Genomic DNA, 21,827 nt, shown 5'->3' with positions numbered 1-21,827 from the left:
GGTACACCTGATGTAAGGAGGGACTCCGCTGGGAATGCCTGATGAAAGGAGGGACTCTGCTGGGGCAACTGATGTAAGGAGGTATTCCACTGGGGACGCCTGATGTAAGGTGGGACTCCGCTGGGGACACCTGATGGAAGCAGGGACTCTGCTGGGAATGCCTGATGTAAGGAGGAACTCTGCTGGGGGTACCTGATGTAAGGACAGACTCTGCTGGGGGCACCTGATGAAAGGACAGACTCTGCTGGGGGCACCTGATGCAAGGACGGACTCTGACGGGGGCACCTGATGCAAGGACAGACTCTGATGGGGGCACCTGATGGCCTCTTGTGGCAGGTAACACGCTCAGGGGTCTCACTGATTCTGCATTATGGTGAGTTGAATGATTTCATTTTATATTACAATGTAGTAATAGAAATAATGTGCTTTAATCATCCTGACACCATAACAACCATGGTGCCGGGATGATTGAAATGCTAACACCAGGTGTTTGGAGTGTCTTTCTGCTGATTTGTTAAACTCTGAAATACACATTTCTATTGTGGTGTAGGATCTGGGCCTGCTGTCCCTCCATTCCTCTTTCTTTCCTTCTCTCTCCTTTCCTCCCTCTTTCTTTCCTTCCTTCTCTCTCCTTCCCTTCTTTTCTTTTCTTTCTTTCTTTCTTTCTTTCTTTCTTTCTTTCTTTCTTTCTTTCTTTCTTTCTTTCTTTCTTTCTTTCTTTCTTTCTTTCTCTCTCTCTCTCTCCCTCTTTCCCCTTTTCTTTCTCCCTCCATCCCACATTCATCTCACACTCTAACAACACTCCCTTTGAGCCACGCCCATTTAAGCCACGTCCACTATTCACGTAAACCACGCCCATGTTTCGCCACGGCGCACAACTTTTTTTTGCTATGCCATGCCTACAAACGCATGCCCCACCCCCTAAGACTCCGCCTACAGCCAAAAAAGTGTCCCTATACTTTTTTTTACAATGTTGGCAACTATGCCTCTCTTGTCCATTTTTTCAGCAATAAAGACCTGACAGGTGTTTCAATCCCTCTCGACAGTATCCAAAACTAAGAAAAAAGTTTTGACTTTAATGATACATTCAGCTCAGTTTAAACATTTAAAATCCTCTGGGATTTTTATTTTTTGTCAAATAAAAAAAGACCAAAAATTTTGAAAAAAAAAATTTTTTCTTTGTTTCTGTTACAAAACTTTGTAAATAAGTAAGTTTTCCCCTTCACTGATGGGCACTGATGGGGCTGCACTGACGGGCACTGATAAGGCGGCACTGATTGGCACCGATGAGATGGCACTGATGAGGTGGCACTGATGATGTGCACTAATATGTGGCACTGATGGAGCACTGATAGGCGGCACTGATAGGTGGCACTGATATGCAGCACTGGTGGTACACATAGGTGGCACTGACGGGCACTGAAAGGCAGCATGGATGGGCAATGATAGGCAGCATGGATGGGCACTGATAGGTGGCATGGATGGGCACTGATAGGTGGCACAGATGGGCACTGATAGAGACACTGATGTACACTTATTAATGGTACGGATGGATGCCAATCAGTGCCAAACAATAATGCCTGCCAATCAGTGATGCCCATTGTGGGCACTGATTGGCAACCATTGTGGGCACTGATTGGCATCTAGTGTGGGCACTGATTGGCATCCCTGATGGTCTAGGGTGGCATACCTGGTGGTGGGCATCCCTGGTGGTCTGGTGGCATCCCTGGTGGTGCAGTATGGGCATCCTCGGGGGGGCTGCGCTGATAATCGATTAGCGCAGACCCCCCTGTCAGAGGAGCAGCCGATCGGCTCTCCTCTACTCGCGTTGGACAGACGGGAGTGAGGAAAATCAATCACCAGCTCTTCCTGTTTACATTGTGATCAGCCGTGATTGGACACGGCTGATCACGTGGTAAAGAGTCTCCGTCAGAGACTCTTTACCAAGATCGGAGTTGCGGTGTGTCAGACTGACACACCGCAACAACGATCGCTGCAATGCGTACCCCCAGGGGCGCGCAGCGGCTTGATATCCTGCTGGACGTCATATGACGCCCAGTCAGGATATTGAAACCACTTTGCCGATGTCATATTGCTATATGGCGGGCGGCAAGTGGTTAAGTCCAATCTGATGTTACATGAGTCACTGGCTCTCTTCTGTAATTCTCATCTCTTCTTTAGTAGTTCTAATAACAAAAAGGTTATGCTAGCTGATGTCCCTGATTTGATAATAAGTAAATAGATTGTTCAGGTTTGTTTTCATATTACATAGTGGGAAGGACTGCTGATGCCACTGGTACTGCCATTGTTCTATTTTAAGCGCTTTTGTATAATTCTAAATGTGAGTGATATTCTTTTATTTAATAAATAAGCTGTGAGCTATTTTATGGAGTCACACTATGTGCCCTCCTGTTTTCTTCTTCCTTTTATAATATTGACCTGTTTGGGTTCATTAACCCTTTAGCATCATTGGAAGTCTTACCGGTTCCCTGGAATTCGTGTCTTTTGTGATAGCTGCCTTCCAGGTCCATTATTACTCAAGCCTGATTGACTCAGTGGGTGTATGCCCATCTGGGTTTAGTCCGTCCAGTAAGCCTTTAAGAATATATGGTGGCGGATCTTCTATCAATTTTCTCCACTAAAGTCACATCACTAGATAGCATTTGTTATTTCACTTTTTGGATCACTATCATTAATTTTTTGGACATTAGAAATGAGACTGTGATTGACATCCTTCATGTCATCAAGGACATTTTCTAATGAAGTGAATTACTATTCCTTGTCCATTTATTTTCACCAATATACTATTGTTTAGTACTGTTTCATATTTCACAGGATTTCAACACTGTTACTTTATGTGTATATCTATTACCACTCTCAGTAGTCATCTGAGATTTTTAATTCTTAGCGCTGCACTTTTTTCACTTTATGTTACACCTTGCAAAATTGATCCTCTGTTGTGCTGGCTGCTTCTGTTGATTTAAAGGGACAGCACGGTATACATATTTTCTCTTGTTCTTGTTTTCATATTACATAGTTTTGGCAAGCTAAAGGAGAAAACCACTTACTGGCTCCTATACATATACGTCGGCAGTTTAAAGATGGATATTTCGGTAACGGCAGCAGCTACTGCCACAACCGAGGTATCCATATTTTCAGCCGGCGGTTCTGTTTACAATAATGGTGGTCTCTGTGGCGGATTTGCCGCGAGATCACCGTTATCGGCGGCGTGGGAGGGGCCACCCCCCCTCCCACCGCTCTCCCGCGCCCTCCGCCTGCTTACCGGAGCCGTTGGCAGCGGCGGAGGCGGTCGGAACCTGTCCGTGGCTGGGTATGGAGACGAGTGAGGGGAAGATGGCCCCCAACCGTCCCCATACCATAGCAGGGCAGAAGCGACGTCATAACGTCACTTTCGCCCATACGTCTTAAAGGCACATTTTTTGTTGTCATTTTTTTTATTGCATTTAAGTCCAAATATGAGATCTGAGGACTTTTTAACCTAGATCTCATATTTAAGAGGACCTGTCATGCTTTTTTCTATTACAAGGGATGTTTACATTCCTTGTAATAGGAATAAAAGTGACCCAATTTAAAAAAAAAAAAAAAACTGTGAAAAAATAAATAAAATCAAGTAAAATAAATAAGAATTTTTTTTTTTTAATTCGCCCGGTTCCGACTAGCTCACGCACAGAAGCGAACGCATACGTGAGTAGCGCCCGCACATGAAAACGGTGGTCAAACCACACATGTGAAGTATCGCCGCAATCGTTAGAGCGAGAGCAATAATTCTAGCCCTAGACCTCCTTTGTAACTGAAAACATGCAACCTGTAGAATTTTTTAAACGTCGCCTATGGAGATAAGGGAAAAAGTTTGACGCCATTCCATGAGCGGGCGCAATTTTGAAGTGTGACATGTTGGGTATCAATTTACTTGGCGTAACATTATCTTGCACAGTATAAAAAAAATTGGGCTAACTTTACTGTTGTCTTATTTTTTTATTCAAAAAAGTGAATTTTTTCCAAAAAAAGTGTGCTTGTAAGACCGCTGTGCAAAGGTGTGACAAAAAGTATTGCAATGACCACCATTTTATTCTCTAGGGTGTTAAAAAAAAATGTATAATGTTTGGGGGGGTTCTAAGTCATTTTTAAACACCGAGTCTGAAAAAGAGTCCTGGTCTTTAATTGGTTAAATTATTGTAAGTTCTCTCAGCTAAAGTCAAGCAAATCCTGGATTGCAGTTCAAGTAACTCTGTACCTCTCAATGCAGTTCCCAAACAAGAGAAATATGCATTTTTGCCACTAGGGGACACTGCAGGGGAAGGCTCCAGTTTAGTTTGCTTGTGGGCCCCATCTTTTCCCTCCTATAGTAGGGTGATTGCTGGGATATAGTAAATGATAGTTTCTGCCCTCTCAGGCCTTAATTGACAGGTAAGAGGGTACATTTGTCTGACAAATTAGTTTATCTTTATAATCTTTAAATGATTTCTATTAATGTTCTCTGCCATCAAAGCATAACGTTTACCTATAGTCTGCTCAGGAAGTTGTTTTTTCTTTTCATCCTCTCAATAAAATGCAGAGACCAACATCTAGATTTTGGAAACATTTCCACTGAGCATGGGCATAGCATAAGGGGTTGCAGGGGTCACTATCGCAACCCCGCCCCTAGCTCCAGGGGGCCCCTGCAGCCTCCCTGTCATATTATCATATCCTCCACAAAATCCAGCTCGATCTGCCCTAGGGCCCCACAGCCATGCTCTAGTACTGGGCTTCTACTTTGCCTTCCACAGTCCACACCTCTCTGTTCCCATTGGCTGGGGAGAAGCTGTAAGCCATTTTCTGAATGGAGAGGAGCACGAGGTGAGAACAGCCCAGGATGGGGAAGTGACTGTGCCTTGTGTTGGCAACATGGAATGGTAACCAAGCTCAGCGAGGCAAGAGGAGGCCCGTCCTGTAGCCACAATGGGACTGATGTTACTGGTGAGGTATGGCACTGCTCAGTGTCTCCTAGTCACCAGCTGGGATTCTCTGTACCCCCCCACCCGAGGATGTCTGCTTACCCCACTTCCCTGACAACTGGGGAAAAGACACACACCTCCGGGAGGTGACCTTCCCCCAACACCTGCTAACACTGACACAGAAACCTTCAGAAATTGCTTAACACCTCCACGGGGGGCCTAGGAAGGGCTGCAGGCTCCAGATTTTGTGTCACATGGCTTTGCCCTCCCAGATCTAAGTTGCCCCCCCAAAGTCCCCTGACCACACCCTCCATCCTGCTGAGCTCCTTTCCCATTACAGCACTCTATACTGTTCCTCCTCTGCAGGGCTGAAATCACATTCATTTACAACACAGCCAGTTAGCCATGATCTGCACAGGGTGTATCTGCCTACTGCAACTACACTGCGGTTCCGACCAGAGAATTTCACAGGTCACCCTGTGAAAAGCCAGATACATCCTGTGAAGACTGACAAACTGTGTGTAAAGGAATGTGATTTCAGCCCTGTGTAGTGTGTGTGTGGGGCTGTATACAGTGCTGGGATGGGAAAGAAGCTCTGCCAAGTGACCTGCCAGGGGTCCCTGTCCTCTGATTCTCCAGCGGTGATCCCTGTCCTCTGATTTTCCAGCGGTAATCCCTGTCCTCTGATGTAAAGAGGAACTCTAGGAACTCAAAACTCTGAAGCCACTCTGAGTATCTTGGTTTGCGGTGGATGTATCTGCACGCACGATGGAAGTAGTGGGGGGGGCCCAGGTCAACTTTTGCATCAGGGCCCACAAGTTTCAAGCTACGCCTCTGCCACTACACAAATTCTACTAAGAGCAAAGCTGCAATTGTGATAAGAAATATTCTTTTCCAAATGCTACAAGGAGGACAAAACATATCCTGCATGCCAGAGAAGACACGAAAAAATACTTTATGGAATGAAATGATGAGAACCATAATGAAAGTGAAAGTAACTTTTCCCTCCAGAGTTCCCATTCCAGAAACACTCTTTCTGCTGCTTCTGGATCATCACAAAGTGTTTCTTCTCCAGCAGCATCTTCAAGTAAGGAATGTAACAAACCATGGCCTCCCAAAAATACACAATCCCTTCTTTTATAGAGAAAATTACACCTGAAAATCGGGAGAACATTGATCAAGCTCTTGCATGAGCAATAAATGCTTCTGGATCAGCATTGTCAATAACTGAAAATGCATATTGGCAGGAAGCTTATATAGTATAGTATATAGTATATATGAGGGAAAGGGAGGTGGTTACATGTTCTAACGTAAGTTGAAATGTTCTTAAAGGAGAAGTACAGCCAAAGCTCGTGTGGCTGTACTTCTCCTATGGATCACAGGAGTGCAATTAATTTTGCACTCCTGTGACTCATTTTCAGCAGAGAGCGGACTGAAGTCTGACATGTCAGTCCAGGCACCGCGTCATCCTGACCACACAGTCTGGATCCGCCAGGTGCCTGGACTAACACCTGTCTCAGGCTCTCAGCGAGCTGCTGAGAGCCTGAGACAGACCGCTCCGCCTCCTTTACAGCTCAGTGCTATACAGCTCTCAGCTCATGAAGCTCTGAGTGATCGGTGATGTTCGATCGTTCGGTTCTCAGTGTAAAGGCGCTGGTGGACAGATGCAGCACCGGACCCATGTTGCTTCCACCTAGGTATGTATGAATAGGGAAAAAAAGAAATCCTTTACTTCTCTTTTAACATATACAATCCTTGCTATTCCATTTGTAATAAAGAAATAAATAAAAAGGAAGTGTAGTGTATTTACTGAATAAGCTGTACTTTTATTTCAAGCATAATACTTTTATATACAGTTGTGCTCAAAAGTTTGTATACCCTGGCAGAAATTGTGAATTTTTGGCATTAATATTGAAAATATAACTGATCATGCCAGAAAACTGTCTTTTATTTAAGGATAGAAATCACATGAAGCCATTTTTTTAATCACATACTTTTTTTTAGATCCTTTTTAAATCATAATGATAACAGAAATTACCCAAATGGCCCTGATAAAAAGTTTACATACCCTGGGATGGTTGGCCTTGGTACAGACACAGAAGGTGGCAAACACAGGTTACAATGTTAATTAAAGGTTAATTTCCCACATTTGTGGCTTTTTAAATCACAATTAGCATCTGTGTATAAATAGTCAATGAGTTTGTTAGCTTTCACATGGATGCACTAAGCAGGTTAGACACTGAGCCATGAGGAGGTAGAAAAGAACAGTCAGAAGACCTGCGTAACAAGGTAATTAAACTTTACAAAGATGGAAAAGGATATAAAAAGATACCCAAAGCCCTGAATATGCCAGTCAGTACTGTTCAATCACTTAATAAGAAGTGTAAAATTTGGGAATCTCTTGATACCAAGCCAAGGTCAGGTAGATTTCCAGACCTTTACATCTTTAAAGGGGACACTACAGTTTTCACGGTTTGGCTATTATTTATTTCATTTAATGAATATTGTCGTTTAGAGCAGGGGAGTGTAAAATAATCAAGGCCATTTTCATTACTCTTCGACTGACTCTGACAACTGACTAATCCTATACCATTAGCTGTAGATGTAATCATTTTTAGCAGGGGTTCTCTGAGACCTTAAAATTATTTAATGGGTTCTTCTGGGGTAAAACGGATGATAAAGGCTTGTCTAAAAGTCATAGTGTAGGTGTGCTGGAATGTTTTATAATGTCCAGTAAAATAACCCCTTATATCAACTATCCTGGGGAAGTTTATATTTCCATAGGATTAGGCTTCACATTCAGAAAACCAGCATATCATCTACCAGAATAAAATTATGAATTGTTGGAGACCAAACTATGTGTCTGATGTATATTCTTCCTATTAGGTCATGTAGTTTTCTTTTTTTTTTTATCTCTTTTTTATTTAATTTCTTAATAAACTAAAAAGGTTAAGTACAGCGCTGCGCTGAAAGTAAACTAAGGCAGCAGCCAACACACCCATAGACTCAGGATCAAAATAACAACAGAAAATTCAAAGTGTGGCGCTATTTGCTCTGTGAATATATAGTAAATAAATACGAAAATCCTAAAAATTAAGTGACCTCAAAACAAACATTTCAGTGTGAACAAGAAAGATGCCAAGTGAACATGTGTAACAGTGGCTAGTGAACAAGGTAATAATACATATATGTATTCAATTCAAATAAACATCAGAAACGATATTGTATATAAAGTCCATATCACAATGGATGAAATATGAAAAGCAAAAAAAGTCTGTGATAACAGTGCATAGGCGATGATAAACAGGTGTTTTCTTGAACATGCAGAAGGATTATTTAGACCCGGCAATCTGGCAGATAAATGGACCATGGGAAACCAGAGGTGCACGGAAGGTTGAAAACAGTGCCAGGACCATCACCAGAAACTATGGAGGCTTACCAGAAGTAGTGGCCTGAAATAGCATATGCCATACAGGTCAAAAAGGCTTGATGACCAACAGGTCTAGATGTTTTATCTGGTCAGATGTCATCACCACACAAAACGGGGGGGGGGGGAATAGTCAGCACGGCTTCCTCGTTAATGGATGTACCACCATAAGCCAAGCGAAAGATTCGTGTTGCATGTGAGGGATGAAAACACTCACATAGCGTGATAACGTTTAAACTTGGATTTATTAAAAATTAACAATCAAAAACAAACTCGCATTTTTAGAAGATAAGAATAGCATGTAAATCGTGTAGCGGCAGTCGTGAGGGGTCCACCCAACATGTTTCAACTAAAAAATCGTCTTCTGGGGTGTGGAACCCTCTCACCCCACCGCTCTATTTATAGACAGATAGATAATGACCCCCACTGGAAGTGTCCGAAACCAGAAGTGATTCAGATGACCTTTATTTCCGGTTGAAGGGGCATATATTACAAGCATATTTATAAAACCATTTAATTTGAAAAAGCTAAACAATGAGGTCATGTAATTTGTTGTGAGACCCAAATAATAAAAATTTGCCTCACTGTCAATGTCTCTATCTAGTGAGTGGGAGCGCAACGACACCGCAGCGCTCCACACTCAGTACCAAGCCTCGTTTGAGAACAGCGCGATGACGTCACGCGTGTGGCTAGGTAACGACGGCGGTGCACTCCAAGGCGTCACCCAAGCCTCGTTATCGATCCGCCATCGTATAGCGCGATGACGTCACGCGTGTAACTAAATAACGACGGCGGTGCGCACCAAGGCGTCAACCAAGCCTAGTTATCAATCCGCCATCCACATCCAGCAAGGTCATAACAAACACCGCAGGAAGTGGAACGCGGCCTCAAAAAAGGGGCCGGAAGAGACATCAAAGTGTCATCAAGGATGGAAAACGTAATGCTAAGATGTATGAGAACTTGGATATTCAAAATACGCTATAAGTATCTATAAAAGTCTAGAAAAATCTGAAAAATATAAAAAATATATAAAAAATATATAAAAAATGTTGTCTGTGTAGAAAATATGTATTAAAAAATATTACATCTATTAGAAGATAGGGAACATCTTCCCCATATTCTAAAGTGTAAATGTTCAGACATAGGGCCCACCAGACACTGCCAATAGGGGGCATAGATGCAATCTAATGAACAACTTTAATGTCTAAATTACATATAGAGTATATGAAGATAATAAAAACATAGAAGGTCATACAGTCCCATGACAATACGTATAGATTATAAAAATCCTATCGCTATCGGGCTAGAACGAATAGTAAATGTCCATATTCAGTATGAAAAAAAGGAAGAGATCATAATTAAATTTACGCCTGATTAATAAAAGAATTGATGTCCCATTCGACATTAATACCTTGCGGAAAATGGGACCCCAATTCGTATATCCAGTATGTCTCCAAACGGGAGACACCCCTAAGGATCGACCCCCCCCGCCATGGGGCCATGTATTTATCTATGATGAGAAACTGAGTGCCAGCAGGGTTTCTATCATGACATTTCCTATAATGCCTAGGGACAGTATGTTTAGTACTGCCTGCTTTGATAAGGTTAATATGCTCTGAGACACGTACGGTAAAGGATCTAATAGTACGGCCCACATATTGTTTGCCACAGGGGCAAGTCATCAGATATACGATCCCGGTAGTGGCACACGTGCAAAATTGCTTGATTGCATATGTGCGGCCAGTTACGGTAGAGGCAAACTCGTGACTAGCCCTTCTGCCACAGGTATTGTACTGGCAAACCAAACATTTTTTGCAAGGATAAAAACCAGTCCAATTATGAAAAAAAGATGGTTTCTTTGGTGGATCAATAACGTTGGGTGCCAACTTGTTCCTGAGAGATGGGACGCCTCTAAAGACCACCTTAGGGGTGTCAGGTAACAATGGTCCCAATATTTTGTCCGTTTTTAAAACATCCTAATGATGTTCAAAAATCTTCTTAATATGCTTGTGTTGCATAGAAAAGGACGTCAGAAATGACCATTTAAATTCGTCATTGGACTGTTTAGGTCTATCCTGCAATAATATCTGGTGATCTACATTGCAGGCATTCTCAATCTCTCTATCCAGGTCGGACAGGTTATAGCCCTTTTCAGCAAACCTATCTTTAAGCATCCTGGCCTGAACCATATAGGTGTCACGATCAGTACAGTTCCTGCGCAGCCGTAAAAATTGGCTCCTAGGGACTGATTTGATCCAAGAGCTGTGGTGACAACTATCGGTTGGTATGTAACCGTTTCTATCGGTGGATTTGAAATAAGTACTAAAATTAAATCCATCTTCCTTTCTATCAATGACCAAATCCAAGAAGTGAACTGAAGTGGTACTAGCTTCAAATGTTAGGGCAATACCCCTATCGTTAGCATTCAAAGTCGCCATGAAGTCGATCAAATCATCATGGCTACCTGTCCACAGGAGGAGGACGTCGTCTATGTACCGGGCCCACAGCAGAAGATGTGGGTTATCCATGGCATAGACGACATCCTCCTCCCACTTGGCCATGAACAAGTTAGCCAGGCTGGGAGCGAACTTAGCTCCCATTGCCACCCCCTTATGTTGGCGATAGTAATTGCCATTAAACCAGAAATAATTGTGTTGCGTTGCAAACTCAATTAAATCCATAATAAAATTAATCTGGGGTGAAGCAAGGGAGGCATCCCTGTTAAGGAAACATTTTACCGCATCCACACCCTCACGGTGCGGAATGCAGGTGTATAGGGACGCCACGTCCGCAGTGGCCATAATGAGATCAACAGAATAGGGAACATTTGATAATAATCTGATCACATCCTTGGTATCCTTTAGATAGGACGGCATCTTAAGCACAGATGGCTGAAGAAAGAAATCTATGTATTTCCCGATTCTAGAAGTGACCGAGTCGATGCCACTAATTACGGGTCGACCTGGGGGGTGGAGGGGGTCTTTGTGAACTTTGGGCAAATAATACATAACTGGAATACGCGGGGCAAGGGGGACTAAAAATGATCTCTCCTTTTTGTTTAAAATATAAGAATCGTAGCCTTTGGTTACTAACTTCTTCAATTCTTTTTTATACTCATGTGTAGGATTGTTTGGTAGCTCGGTATAGGTCTCACGGTCTCCTAAAATGCGATGCATTTCATCTAGATAGTCTGTTTTGTTTAATAGAACAATGCCTCCGCCTTTATCGGCGGGGCGAATGACCAAGTTTTTATTATCACATAGGGTTTTTAGGCCCGCTGTAGGTAGAGGATTATAAAATTTGCGTTTAAGTGGAATCTTCACTAAATCTCGTATCACTAATTCTTTGAACAGATTGATGGTTGGTGGAAGTTGTGTTGGGGGGCTGAAAAGGGAGGGGTTGGATAAACCTGAATGTACCGTGCCGGACGTTGCCGCCCTGGCTATATTTCTAGCAGGGTTCGAGATGATATATTTTTGGACATTGATTTTTCTGATGAACTTATGAATATCAATGAATGTGTTAAATTTATTAAGTTTGTGTGGGGGGGCAAACTTAAGCCCCTTGTTTAGGACGCTCTTCTCTTCCTGCGTGAGAACAGTGTCGCTCAAGTTAAATACCCCCCTGACACATTAAGTTCTTTTTCGTTTTTCGTCTCTGGACCCTCCTCCCTCCTCTGGTCCCTCTCGTGTTTCCGGACCTCTTTTTTTGTTCAGAGTGTCCTCGCAAAAACCCCGGGTAGTACGTGAGTCTGGATAAGGTTGTTTATAAGGGGATGGGTTGTACCCAGCACATATGGGACGACAGCCGAATATCCATACCCCTAGAAATCAACATAGGGGAAGAGGACATCATTCCAGAGGTAGAGGTAGAGGAGGTGACAGGGGAGATCAACATGGCTATGATTATCAATATCGCGAACGGGAGAACTCATACCATCGTGGCTCCCCGGCTCTCTATCATGACTCCCCCCACCATCCATACTACCCTAATACATCATCATACTGTAGACATCCCCAATTTCGACTTACAATAGATACTCCCTGTTACGTGATCATTACAATGAGAATGTCTGCCCGTTCCCCAGTGCTGGGTACGACCCATCCCCTTATAAACAACCTTATCCAGACTCACGTACTACCCGGGGTTTTCGCGAGGACACTCTGAACAAAAAAAGAGGTCCGGAAACAAGAGAGGGACCAGAGGAGGGAGGAGGGTCCAGAGACGAAAAACGAAAAAGAACTTAATGTGTCAGGGGGTATTTAACTTGAGCGACACTGTTCTCACGCAGGAAGAGAAGAGCGTCCTAAACAAGGGGCTTAAGTTTGCCCCCCCCACACAAACTTAATAAATTTAACACGTTCATTGATATTCATAAGTTCATTAGAAAAATCAATGTCCAAAGATATATCATCCCGAACCCTACTAGAAATATAGCCAGGGCGGCAACGTCCGGCACGGTACATTCAGGTTTATCCAACCCCTCCCTTTTCAGCCCCCCAACACAACTTCCACCAACCATCAATCTGTTCAAAGAATTAGTGATACGAGATTTAGCGAAGATTATACTTAAACGCAAATTTTATAATCCTCTACCTACAGCGGGCCTAAAAACCCTATGTGAAAATAAAAACTTGGTCATTCGCCCCGCAGATAAAGGCAGAGGCATTGTTCTATTAAACAAAACAGACTATCTAGATGAAATGCATCGCATTTTAGGAGACCATGAGACCTATACCGAGCTACCAAACAATCCTACACATGAGTATAAAAAAGAATTGAAGAAGTTAGTAACCAAAGGCTACGATTCTTATATTTTAAACAAAAAGGAGAGATCATTTTTAGTCCCCCTTGCCCCGCGTATTCCAGTTATGTATTATTTGCCCAAAGTTCACAAAGACCCCCTTCACCCCCCAGGTCGACCCATAATTAGTGGCATCGACTCGGTCACTTCTAGAATCGGGAAATACATAGATTTCTTTCTTCAGCCATCTGTGCTTAAGATGCCATCCTATCTAAAGGATACCAAGGATGTGATCAGATTATTATCAAATGTTCCCTATTCTGGTGATCTCATTATGGCCTCTGCGGACGTGGCGTCCCTATACACCTGCATTCCGCACCGTGAGGGTGTGGATGCGGTAAAATGTTTCCTTAATAGGGATGCCTCCCTTGCTTCACCCCAGATTAATTTTATTATGGATTTAATTGAGTTTGCAACACAACACAATTATTTCTGGTTTAATGGCAATTACTATCGCCAACATAAGGGGGGTGGCAATGGGAGCTAAGTTCACTCCCAGCCTGGCTAACTTGTTCATGGCCAAGTGGGAGGAGGACGTCGTCTATGCCATGGATAACCCACATCTTCTGCTGTGGGCCCGGTACATAGACAACGTCCTCCTCCTGTGGACAGGTAGCCATGATGATTTGATCGACTTCATGGCGACATTGAATGCTAACGATAGGGGTATTGCCCTAACAATTAAAGCTAGTACCACTTCAGTTCACTTCTTGGATTTGGTCATTGATAGAAAGGAAGATGGATTTAATTTTAGTACTTATTTCAAATCCACCGATAGAAACGGTTACATACCAACCGATAGTTGTCACCACAGCTCTTGGATCAAATCAGTCCCTAGGAGCCAATTTTTACGGCTGCGCAGGAACTGTACTGATCGTGACACCTATATGGTTCAGGCCAGGATGCTTAAAGATAGGTTTGCTGAAAAGGGCTATAACCTGTCCGACCTGGATAGAGAGATTGAGAATGCCTGCAATGTAGATCGCCAGATATTATTGCAGGATAGACCTAAACAGTCCAATGACGAATTTAAATGGTCATTTATGACGTCCTTTTCTATGCAACACAAGCATATTAAGAAGATTTTTGAACATCATTGGGATGTTTTAAAAACGGACAAAATATTGGGACCATTGTTACCTGACACCCCTAAGTTGGTCTTTAGAGGCGTTCCATCTCTCAGGAACAAGTTGGCACCCAACGTTATTGATCCACCAAAGAAACCATCTTTTTTTCATAATTGGACTGGTTTTTATCCTTGCAAAAAATGTTTGGTTTGCCAGTACAATACCTGTGGCAGAAGGGCTAGTCACGAGTTTGCCTCTACCGTAACTGGCCGCACATATGCAATCAAGCAATTTTGCACGTGTGCCACTACCGGGATCGTATATCTGATGACTTGCCCCTGTGGCAAACAATATGTGGGCCGTACTATTAGATCCTTTACCGTACGTGTCTCAGAGCATATTAACCTTATCAAAGCAGGCAGTACTAAACATACTGTCCCTAGGCATTATAGGGAATGTCATGATAGAAACCCTGCTGGCACTCAGTTTCTCATCATAGATAAATACATGGCCCCATGGCGGGGGGGGTCGATCCTTAGGGGTGTCTCCCGTTTGGAGACATACTGGATATACGAATTGGGGTCCCATTTTCCGCAAGGTATTAATGTCGAATGGGACATCAATTCTTTTATTAATCAGGCGTAAATTTAATTATGATCTCTTCCTTTTTTCATACTGAATATGGACATTTACTATTCGTTCTAGCCCGATAGCGATAGGATTTTTATAATCTATACGTATTGTCATGGGACTGTATTACCTTCTATGTTTTTATTATCTTCATATACTCTATATGTAATTTAGACATTAAAGTTGTTCATTAGATTGCATCTATGCCCCCTATTGGCAGTGTCTGGTGGGCCCTATGTCTGAACCTTTACACTTTAGAATATCGGGAAGATGTTCCCTATCTTCTAATAGATCTAATATTTTTTAATACATGTTTTCTACACAGACAAAATTTTTTATATATTTTTTATATATTTTTTATATTTTTCTGATTTTTCTAGATTTTTATAGGTACTTATAGCGTATCTTGAATATCCAAGTTCTCATACATCTTAGCATTACGTTTTCCATCCTTGATGACACTTTGATGTCTCTTCCGGCCCCTTTTTTGAGGCCGAGTTCCACTTCCTGCGGTGTTTGTTATGACCTTGCTGGATGTGGATGGCGGATTGATAACGAGGCTTGGTTGACGCCTTGGAGCGCACCGCCGTCGTTATTTAGTTACACGCGTGACGTCATCGCGCTATACGATGGCGGATCGATAACGAGGCTTGGGTGACGCCTTGGAGCGCACCGCCGTCGTTACCTAGCCACACGCGTGACGTCATCGCGCTGTTCTCAAACGAGGCTTGGTACTGAATGTGGAGTGCAGCGGTGTCGTTGCGCTCCCACTCACTAGATAGAGACATTGACAGTGAGGCTTGGTTTCCGGATTTAACCAACCGGACCAATGCCAAGCTGTATCTGCCTTACAATTTTTGTTATTTGGGTCTCACAACAAATTACATGACCTCATTGTTTAGCTTTTTCAAATTAAATGGTTTTATAAATATGCTTGTAATATATGCCCCTTCAACCGGAAATAAAGGTCATCTGAATCACTTCCGGTTTCGGACACTTCCAGTGGGGGTCATTATCTATCTGTCTATAAATAGAGCGGTGGGGTGAGAGGGTTCCACACCCCAGAAGACGACTTTTTTAGTTGAAACATGTCGGGTGGACCCCTCACGACTGCCGCTACACGATTTACATGCTATTCTTATCTTCAAAAAATGTGAGTTTGTTTTTTATTGTTTTTAATTGTTAATTTTTAATAAATCCAAGTTTAAACGTTATCACGCTATGTGAGTGTTTTCATCCCTCACATGCAACACAAATCTTTCGCTTGGCTTATGGTGGTACATCCATTAACGAGGAAGCCGTGCTGACTCCCCCCCCCCCCCCCCCCCCGTTTTGTGTGGTGATGACATCTGACCAGATAAAACATCTAGACCTGTTGGTCATCAAGCCTTTTTGACCTGTATGGCATATGCTATTTCAGGCCACTACTTCTGGTAAGCCTCCATAGTTTCTGGTGATGGTCCTGGCACTGTTTTCAACCTTCCGTGCACCTCTGGTTTCCCATGGTCCATTTATCTGCCAGATTGCCGGGTCTAAATAATCCTTCTGCATGTTCAAGAAAACACCTGTTTATCATCGCCTATGCACTGTTATCACAGACTTTTTTTGCTTTTCATATTTCATCCATTGTGATATGGACTTTATATACAATATCGTTTCTGATGTTTATTTGAATTGAATACATATATGTATTATTACCTTGTTCACTAGCCACTGTTACACATGTTCACGTGGCATCTTTCTTGTTCACACTGAAATGTTTGTTTTGAGGTCACTTAATTTTTAGGATTTTTGTATTTATTTACTATATATTCACAGAGCAAATAGCGCCACACTTTGAATTTCCAATTTCTTAATAAACAACAGACAAAACAAAACACAATGAGGTCATGTAGTTTAATGGTGTCGTTTATTGTACTGTAGGCACAGCCTATAGTCCAGTAAATCTTCACGTTCACGTCAGCAGTTTCTGTTTGTTTTGAAACATGAGGCATTCTGCATGATTCTGGACAGGTTCATATATGTTCTCTGTAGTGTGAGACCTGACACTTCCTGTGAAGAAACAATATCTCCCACAATCCCTGGTACTCTCAGTCTAGTGCTCATGCAGGCAAGAGCTGCACAATTATTAGATCTGACACAGACGCAAACAGGCCAAGCAATCGCACAGATATTGGGAGAGCTCATTCGTGCATCTGAAAGATGAATGTTTTATTATATTAGCACTCTCACATTTGTGATGCAACACAGAAGGTATGATGAGGCACGCACTGGATGCAGTGTGACCTGAAACAGGTATTTGTCCTGTCCCTTTTTCCTTTTGCAGCAATACATGGACATAGGGAAATCGATTAGTCAGGATACTACAAACCATAACATGTGAGCCCATCATTTCAAGGTAAGGCAAACAAACAACACAGGGAATATAACTACACCAACACCTAGTTAAAATGACAAAAACATTTGAAAGTGTACAGTGCCTTTAGTTTAGGTTCACACTGAATACAGCTTTGAAATTGTGCGACTTCACTTAAAATTGCACAATTTCAAAGCTGCATGTCAGTGCGACTTCAGGTGTGACTTGGCTGACATCTGTGTGACTTCATGCACAAATGTTTATGCAAGTCGCACCTGAAATTATCAATAGTAATGCAGAAACTACTTTTTTAAATCAGTGCTGCAACACTAAGTTGGCGGCACACCGATTGGAACAGTTCCATTGCTGACAATAGGGTGCGATAGGATTTGCCCTGTCAAATCGCATGACAAGTTGCACCAGTGTGAACAGGGGCTCAAACTACATACCAGATTATTTAAAATGTAACTATTTACAACAGAGCCTCATCAAAAGATTTTTGAAAACCCTGTTCTAAGTAAGGTTTATTATGAATCTGCATTTCTTCTGTAGCACCCTCTAGATAGGTAGGTGCAACGCTGTATCCTGGCTTAGGCCGAGAAGGCCCAGGCCTAGGGCAGCACTTTGCGGGGGGAGGGCAGCACGGAGGAGTCCCCGCCGGCTTGTGCTACACTCTTAGTGTAGCGCTAGTCTTATGGGGCGACTGGGCTGAGAGGCAAATTAGTCTAGTGCCCCCATAAAGTGACCACACTGCTTCCGGTATGCAGGTGGCCAGCATTCTGCAACTGTGGGAGGGGGCGCCGCTTCTAATTTTGACTGTCCTATCATCCTGGACCACAAACCTTCCTCACTGTGCTATATGTTTTCTGCTGCGCCATTGGCATGGTTATAGTCCTCGCCATAAAATTATCAGAAATTTGTGCTTAAAGTAGAACTATAGGCAACACTTTTTTTTTCTTTTTGGATAGAATAAGGGAGGGTTATAGCCCCTGTCAGTTTATTTTTTACCATCCCTGTCCCATTGCAGAGATTTCCCTTCACTTCCTGCCCCATAGCCAAACAGGAAGTGAGAGGAAATCTATGCAAATTAAGGGAATCCATTCCCACCCCCCGCCAGAACTAGTGTCCCCACTCAAAAATTTCAGGGTGGGTCTTAAACAGCAAGGGGTGTGGTCTTGACAGGAAGGGGTGGGTCATATTTAAATTAGGGGGTGCACGAGTTTAGTCAGGCCTAGGGCAGCACAAAACCTAAATACACTTCTGGGTAGGTGCTAGAGTGAGATTTTTTTTCAGGGTAGATATATTTAGGCAGGCCTGGCTGGCAGCCAGGCCTGTTTGTTTTGATTTGGTCTGCGCTGGGAGTGGCTCAAAGTAGCAGCTGGTGACTCACAAGCAACATCACTGAGACCTCCCTCTTCTTTCTAGAAAGAGAGGAGGAGAGGAAAGATGGAGCTGCCTGGGGTATTCTGAGGAGCCCTGACCAATCCCCAACCTGGATTGGCTGGGGCAGGCCTCCTTAAATACCCAGGGTCCGGTCCAGCTGGGGGGGGGGTGGAGTTGTTCAGAGCTTGGAGATGGCTGCTGGGACCTTTGAGGGAGCCCCCCTCCCCCCAGTCTGGGGGCTCCTTCTTCATACTGATGGACATAAGTCTCTTCCCAAATCCTCACTGATATGAAGGAGGATTTGGGAAGAGACTCATCTCCATCGGTATGAAGAAGGAGCCTACCAGTTGCTCTGAAACGCGTTCCGCCATTTAGACGTCACTTCCGGGACTGTGCTTTTCACGCTGGTTCTGGGCACACTTCCGGTGACGCAATTGACGAGTCCAGTGTTCTATGCTGGTCCACATCAGCATGGCAGTTCCCTCACTGCTTCTCTGTTATGCAGCTTCCCTCTGCTGGACAGCTGGGACATCTAACACTCTATTGCAGACCTGACCATCCCAGGACTACCACCATTGATGGACTCCTCCACATGATGAGCCTTTTAACCACCACTTTTTAGTAAGTGGTTTTAACCCCTTTGGCTAATAAAGTCCTTGTGTTCTGCATTTAGAGGCGCCTTCCTTTTGTTTCTTCAGAGTCGTTGCTTTCTTCTTGAAGTGCTGCCTTGGTGTTCATAACAGACGTTCAACACCAAGATCCTTACCTGCCCGGTTTGGGGACACTTTCTCTGGACAGATGCTGCTATCCAGAAGCACCCTTAGTTTTTTTAATTCTTATAATGTTATTGATAATATGTATAAATTGGTTAGCAATTATAGTCAATTTAAAGCAATACTCTAGCCAAATTTGTGAACAAACTTAATATGTTTTTTGAATAAACCTTAAAATTCACTAAGGAAACCTTAAGCAGTCCAGTAATGTGGCTAATGTGTACATTTCCTATGATCGTCAGCTCCATCTAGTGTTCATAATACCGTATTTTCCTGAAACACCTCAATCAGGAAAATGGCACATATGGCTACTAGATGGAGCTGACAATCACAGTCAGAATATCAATGGGGATTATTGATGACAGCTGAGTGAATGTTGTGAGGTTCGCACAACTCATTTTTTGTTTCAGTATATCTTTTTTGAAGTTTCAATACAAATTTACCGCAACTGCGGAGCAGATGAGCAAGAACAAGGAAAAAAACAATTAGATAGCCTCGCAGGGCAACATTGTGTCCATAGAATCCAGCGCACATAAATAGAACATTAGCATAGATGTTCAGGACATCATCAATACACATCAGGTTTTCACAGTAGTATGGTGTAGGTAGTATCAGGATGATCCTGCCAAGCAGCTACAAAAGACTTCAGTGAGTCTGACCTATACGCCATGAGTTTCTCAAAGGAATATATTGAGTGGATGGTGGTTATGACCTCACACACAACAAATTTTTTATAAATAGACCCAGTATAATCTCAAGATCAAGTTGATACCATGAAAACATTTTTTTGCTTTGGGTAGATCCAGAGAAACATTGTAACATTCAACGTTTGTAAAACCTTATGACACAGGCTGAATAAAAAACATCTGTGTTTGATCAGCTTAAAAATCTTTGCTTTTTTAATTGATTTCTGTATTGAGGAGGTCGCTGTAATTTCCTCTTTCATAGACAGCGGTCATTCAGACAGGAAGTGAGAGGAAATCTCACCAAAAGGTATACACATGACAATAAGAACTTGACTGAGGAGGTTGTAACATTTGAATGGAGCTGCATTTTAACCCTTCCACCATACCCAAACCTTCTATTATAAACAGCAAATTTTTACTTATCATGAGAGCGAATGTTCAGAGACTGTCCCAGCGAAGCGACAATCCCTATAGACAACAGAGCAGCTTGTGTAACAGCATTTGGGCACAAAATAAAATAATCAGCCCAGAAAAAATCATGCTCTTCAATACGATGTCAATTATAAATAAATAAAAATGCCTACACTTATCCCTCCACCTCTCAATGTGAGTGAACAAAACAATTGATGCAAAGTAAATTTATAGTAGTGACAAATTTAGAAAAAGCTGGAACAAAATTACGGTAATCCGAACACAAGATTTAATAGACAATAATGAAAAATAGGTGCGCTAATCTTATGCCAAACTCTAAAACTACTCAAAAAATGTGTGCAATGCTTAAGACCTCACAATAATAATCCTATGCAGAATATTTCTTTTAGGTATAAATGACTGATAAAAAACAAACACCCTGCGAATAAAAGAAAATAATGTCTTTCAAAAGAAAAATGTGTCCATACATAAGTCCCCTATACATGCGTCCGGCCCCTTTCAGGACATCAGTGCATGGATTCCAATGCAGAGGGACTGTTTTTTTGAAGCACCAATTAGAGCCAGAGGCTCTAAAAGGCTTCAATATAGGGTGGGCTCGGGTCTCAGAGAGTGCGCTCCAAGCCCACCCAGGTGTGTTACAACAGCGAATCAATATTCGCTGTTGTAACACTGATCCTACTCCTGCCCAATCATGAAGCGGGCTTTGACACCGGTCACCCAATTGTCTGAAAGGACAGGTGATCCTATTGGACACCTTGGAGGAGGAGGGGAGGAGCTGGAAGCTGTCATGGAGGAGAGTACTTCTGAGCCGAGCTGCTGCATCACGCTGCCTGCCACCGGCCACGATGGGGTAAGTACCAGACCGATCAGAAAATAGCGGGGGGGACCGCCGCTCGGGGGGGGGGATGGGTGGTTGTTTTCCGCCCGTGCATGTGGTGAGGTGATTTGTCTGAACACCATGTTTACCTGGATCGCTTTAGGAATATTGGCACATTATAATAGTCCATTCATCACAGAATTGGGTGTTCACTCCTTGTAACCCTCCTTAAAGGGTTTTTTTTTTTTGGACTTATGTATGGACACATTTTTCTTTGGATAGACATTATTTTCTTTTATTCACAGGGTGTTTGTTTTTATTAGTCATAAACACCTAAAAGAAATATTCTGCATAAGATTATTGTTGTGAGGTTTTAGGCTGGGTTCACACTAGAGATTGCAGCGGCTCACAGCAGGAGTCCGGTGCGTCTCCATTCACTGTTTCAGGTCCGATTTTAGCCTGAATTTTGGGCTGAAATCGGACCTGAAACTGACCAA

The sequence above is a fragment of the Aquarana catesbeiana genome, linkage group LG07 (genome assembly GCF_042186555.1).
Source record: "Aquarana catesbeiana isolate 2022-GZ linkage group LG07, ASM4218655v1, whole genome shotgun sequence".
Lineage (NCBI taxonomy): Eukaryota > Metazoa > Chordata > Amphibia > Anura > Ranidae > Aquarana > Aquarana catesbeiana.
The sequence above is the reverse complement of the archived record's forward strand: the minus strand, read 5'-3'. Positions refer to the sequence as shown.